The sequence below is a fragment of the Anopheles funestus genome, chromosome X (genome assembly GCF_943734845.2).
Source record: "Anopheles funestus chromosome X, idAnoFuneDA-416_04, whole genome shotgun sequence".
NCBI lineage: Eukaryota > Metazoa > Arthropoda > Insecta > Diptera > Culicidae > Anopheles > Anopheles funestus.
In genome coordinates this window covers 13,233,751-13,239,483 of record NC_064597.1, presented here as the reverse complement: position 1 = coordinate 13,239,483, position 5,733 = coordinate 13,233,751, and positions in this window count along the sequence as shown.

The window sequence follows — 5,733 nt, the reverse complement described above, 5'->3', positions numbered from 1 at the left end:
ATTTTCCTCATTTTTGAGCAATGTAGCAAAAATTTGAAATGTGATATATGTTGATGGGAATTTATTGCAATAAGTTTATTTTCACTTAAATAGTGCTTTAAATTAAAAAAAGAATAAAAAATCAGAAAAAAATTTCAAAAAAATTTTCCACTCGAAAATTTCATAAGGCTTACCCCTTACGATTTTTTTGGGAAATTTTGCAAAAAAATTAAATTGATTTATTTTAATGCCAATCGGTTGCAATGAGTTTCTTTGCACTCTAATAATGCTTGAAATAAAAAAAGAGTGAAAAATAATAAAAAAATCAAAAAATTAAAAAAAAAATGAAAATTTTCCTCATTTTTGCACCAAGTTTTGCCTATAACTCGGTCGGTATCCAACGAATCGCCAATCTTTAACCTGTGGTCGATAGATGGCACCAATGGCTACATTTTCTTCTTGGACTGCCGTGCCCTCAGATGTCTGTGTCAGAAGTTATTCAAAGAACCAAGTTCCTTACCCTGTTTGAGAAATTGAAAAAAATTCCGCATATTTGAGCAATGTAGCAAAAATTTGAAATGTGATATATTTTGATGGGAATTTGTTGCAATAAGTTTCTTTTCACTTAAATAATGCTTTAAATTAAAAAAAGAATAAAAAATCAGAAAAAAATTTCACAAAATTTTTCTACTCGAAAATTTCATAAGGCTTACCCCTTACGATTTTTTCGGGAAATTTTGCAAAAAAAATTAAATTGATTTATTTTAATGCCAATGGGTTGCAATGAGTTTCTTTTCACTCTTATAATGCTTGAAATAAAAAAAAGAGTGAAAACTATTATAAAAATCAAAAAATTCAAAAAAAAATTAAAAATTTCCTCATTTTTGCACCAAGTTTTGCCTATAACTCGGTCGGTATCGAACGGATCGCCAATCTTTATTCGTGGTCGATAGATGGCACCAATGGCTACATTTTCTTCTTGGACGGCCATGCTCTCAGATGTCTGTGCCAGAAGTTATTCGAGGAACCAAGTTCCTTACCCTGTTTGAGAAAATGTAAAATTTTCCTCATTTTTGAGCAATGTAGCAAAAATTTGAAATGTGATATATTTTGATGGGAATTTGTTGCAATAAGTTTCTTTTCACTTAAATAGTGCTTTAAATTAAAAAAAGAATAAAAAATCAGAAAAAAATTTCAAAAAAATTTTCCACTCGAAAATTTCATAAGGCTTACCCCTTACGATTTTTTTGGGAAATTTTGCAAAAAAAATTAAATTGTTTTATTTTAATGCCAATCGGTTGCAATGAGTTTCTTTGCACTCTAATAATGCTTGAAATAAAAAAAGAGTGAAAAATAATAAAAAAATCAAAAAATTCAAAAAAAAAATGAAAATTTTCCTCATTTTTGCACCAAGTTTTGCCTATAACTCGCTCGGTATCAAACGGATCGCCAATCTTTAACCTGTGGTCGATAGATGGCACCAATGGCTACATTTTCTTCTTGGACGGCCATGCCCTCAGATGTCTGTGCCAGAAGTTATTCGAGGAACCAAGTTCCTTACCCTGTTTGAGAAAATGTAAAATTTTCCTCATTTTTGAGCAATGTAGCAAAAATTTGAAATGTGATATATGTTGATGGGAATTTATTGCAATAAGTTTCTTTTCACTTAAATAGTGCTTTAAATTAAAAAAAGAATAAAAAATCAGAAAAAAATTTCAAAAAAATTTTCCATTCGAAAATTTCATAAGGCTTACCCCTTACGATTTTTTTGGGAAATTTTGCAAAAAAAATTAAATTGTTTTATTTTAATGCCAATCGGTTGCAATGAGTTTCTTTGCACTCTAATAATGCTTGAAATAAAAAAAAGAGTGGAAAATAATAAAAAAATCAAAAAATTCAAAAAAAAAATTAAAAATTTTCCTCATTTTTGCACCAAATTTTGCCTATAACTCGGTCGGTATCCAACGGATCGCCAATCTTTAACCTGTGGTCGATAGATGGCACCAATGGCTACATTTTCTTCTTGGACAGCCATGCCCTTAGATGTCTGTGCCAGAAGTTATTCGAGGAACCAAGTTCCTTACCCTGTTTGAGAAAATGTAAAGTTTTCTTCATTTTTGCACCAAATTTTGCCTATAACTCGATCGGTATCGAACGGATTGCCAATCTTTAACCTGTGGTCGATAGATGGCACCAATGGCTACATTTTCTTCTTGGACGGCCATGCTCTCGGATGTCTGTGCAAGAAGTTATTCGAGGAACCAAGTTCCATACCCTGTTTGAGAAATTGAAAAAAAATCCGCATTTTTGAGCAATGTAGCAAAAATTTGAAATGTGATATATTTTGATGGGAATTTGTTGCAATAAATTTCTTTTCACTTAAATAATGCTTTAAATTAAAAAAAGAATAAAAAATCAGAAAAAAATTTCAAAAAAATTTTCCACTCGAAAATTTCATAAGGCTTACCCCTTACGATTTTTTCGGGAAATTTTGCAAAAAAAATTAAATTGTTTTATTTTAATGCCAATCGGTTGCAATGAGTTTCTTTTCACTCTAATAATGCCTGAAATAAAAAAAAGAGTGAAAAATATTATAAAAATCAAAAAATTTAAAAAAAAATTAAAAATTTTCCTCATTTTTGCACCAAATTTTGCCTATAACTCGGTCGGTATCCAACGGATCGCCAATCTTTAACCTGTGGTCGATAGATGGCACCAATGGCTACATTTTCTTCTTGGACGGCCATGCTCTCAGATGTCTGTGCCAGAAGTTATTCGAGGAACCAAGTTCCTTACCCTGTTTGAGAAAATGTAAAATTTTCCTCATTTTTGAGCAATGTAGCAAAAATTTGAAATGTGATATATGTTGATGGGAATTTATTGCAATAAGTTTCTTTTCACTTAAATAATGCTTTAAATTAAAAAAAGAATAAAAACTCAGAAAAAAATTTCAAAAAAATTTTCCACTCGAAAATTTCATAAGGCTTACCCCTTACGATTTTTTTGGGAAATTTTGCAAAAAAATTAAATTGTTTTATTTTAATGCCAATCGGTTGCAATGAGTTTCTTTGCACTCTAATAATGCTTGAAATAAAAAAAAGAGTGGAAAATATTAAAAAAATCAAAAAATTCAAAAAAAATATGAAAATTTTCCTCATTTTTGCACCAAGTTTTGCCTATAACTCGGTCGGTATCCAACGAATCGCCAATCTTTAACCTGTGGTCGATAGATGGCACCAATGGCTACATTTTCTTTTTGGACTGCCGTGCCCTCAGATGTCTGTGTCAGAAGTTATTCAAAGAACCAAGTTCCTTACCCTGTTTGAGAAATTTAAAAAAATTCCGCATTTTTGAGCAATGTAGCAAAAATTTGAAATGTGATATATGTTGATGGGAATTTATTGCAATAAGTTTCTTTTCACTTAAATAGTGCTTTAAATTAAAAAAAGAATAAAAAATCAGAAAAAAATTTCAAAAAAATTTTCCACTCGAAAATTTCATAAGGCTTACCCCTTACGATTTTTTTGGGAAATTTTGCAAAAAAATTAAATTGTTTTATTTTAATGCCAATGGGTTGCAATGACTTTCTTTGCACTCTAATAAAGCTTGAAATAAAAAACGAGTGAAAAATAATAAAAAAATCAAAAAATTCAAAAAAAAAAAATGAAAATTTTCCTCATTTTTGCACCAAGTTTTGCCTATAACTCGGTCGGTATCCAACGAATCGCCAATCTTTAACCTGTGGTCGATAGATGGCACCAATGGCTACATTTTCTTTTTGGACTGCCGTGCCCTCAGATGTCTGTGTCAGAAGTTATTCAAAGAACCAAGTTCCTTACCCTGTTTGAGAAATTTAAAAAAATTCCGCATTTTTGAGCAATGTAGCAAAAATTTGAAATGTGATATATGTTGATGGGAATTTATTGCAATAAGTTTCTTTTCACTTAAATAGTGCTTTAAATTAAAAAAAGAATAAAAAATCAGAAAAAATTTCAAAAAAAATTTCCACTCGAAAATTTCATAAGGCTTACCCCTTACGATTTTTTCGGGAAATTTTGCAAAAAAAATTAAATTGATTTATTTTAATGCCAATGGGTTGCAATGAGTTTCTTTTCACTCTTATAATGCTTGAAATAAAAAAAAGAGTGAAAACTATTATAAAAATAAAAAAATTCAAAAAAAAATTAAAAATTTCCTCATTTTTGCACCAAGTTTTGCCTATAACTCGGTCGGTATCGAACGGATCGCCAATCTTTATTCGTGGTCGATAGATGGCACCAATGGCTACATTTTCTTCTTGGACGGCCATGCTCTCAGATGTCTGTGCCAGAAGTTATTCGAGGAACCAAGTTCCTTACCCTGTTTGAGAAAATGTAAAATTTTCCTCATTTTTGAGCAATGTAGCAAAAATTTGAAATGTGATATATTTTGATGGGAATTTGTTGCAATAAGTTTCTTTTCACTTAAATAGTGCTTTAAATTAAGAAAAGAATAAAAAATCAGAAAAAAATTTCAAAAAAATTTACCACTCGAAAATTTCATAAGGCTTACCCCTTACGATTTTTTTGGGAAATTTTGCAAAAAAAATTAAATTGTTTTATTTTAATGCCAATCGGTTGCAATGAGTTTCTTTGCACTCTAATAATGCTTGAAATAAAAAAAGAGTGAAAAATAATAAAAAAATCGAAAAATTCAAAAAAAAAATGAAAATTTTCCTCATTTTTGCACCAAGTTTTGCCTATAACTCGCTCGGTATCAAACGGATCGCCAATCTTTAACCTGTGGTCGATAGATGGCACCAATGGCTACATTTTCTTCTTGGACGGCCATGCCCTCAGATGTCTGTGCCAGAAGTTATTCGAGGAACCAAGTTCCTTACCCTGTTTGAGAAAATGTAAAATTTTCCTCATTTTTGAGCAATGTAGCAAAAATTTGAAATGTGATATATGTTGATGGGAATTTATTGCAATAAGTTTCTTTTCACTTAAATAGTGCTTTAAATTAAAAAAAGAATAAAAAATCAGAAAAAAATTTCAAAAAAATTTTCCATTCGAAAATTTTATAAGGCTTACCCCTTACGATTTTTTTGGGAAATTTTGCAAAAAAAATTAAATTGTTTTATTTTAATGCCAATCGGTTGCAATGAGTTTCTTTGCACTCTAATAATGCTTGAAATAAAAAAAAGAGTGGAAAATAATAAAAAAATCAAAAAATTCAAAAAAAAAAATTAAAAATTTTCCTCATTTTTGCACCAAATTTTGCCTATAACTCGGTCGGTATCCAACGGATCGCCAATCTTTAACCTGTGGTCGATAGATGGCACCAATGGCTACATTTTCTTCTTGGACGGCCATGCTCTCAGATGTCTGTGCCAGAAGTTATTCGAGGAACCAAGTTCCTTACCCTGTTTGAGAAAATGTAAAATTTTCCTCATTTTTGAGCAATGTAGCAAAAATTTGAAATGTGATATATGTTGATGGGAATTTATTGCAATAAGTTTCTTTTCACTTAAATAATGCTTTAAATTAAAAAAAGAATAAAAACTCAGAAAAAAATTTCAAAAAAATTTTCCACTCGAAAATTTCATAAGGCTTACCCCTTACGAATTTTTTGGGAAATTTTGCAAAAAAAATTAAATTGTTTTATTTTAATGCCAATCGGTTGCAATGAGTTTCTTTGCACTCTAATAATGCTTGAAATAAAAAACGAGTGAAAAATAATAAAAAAATCAAAAAATTCAAAAAAAAAATGAAA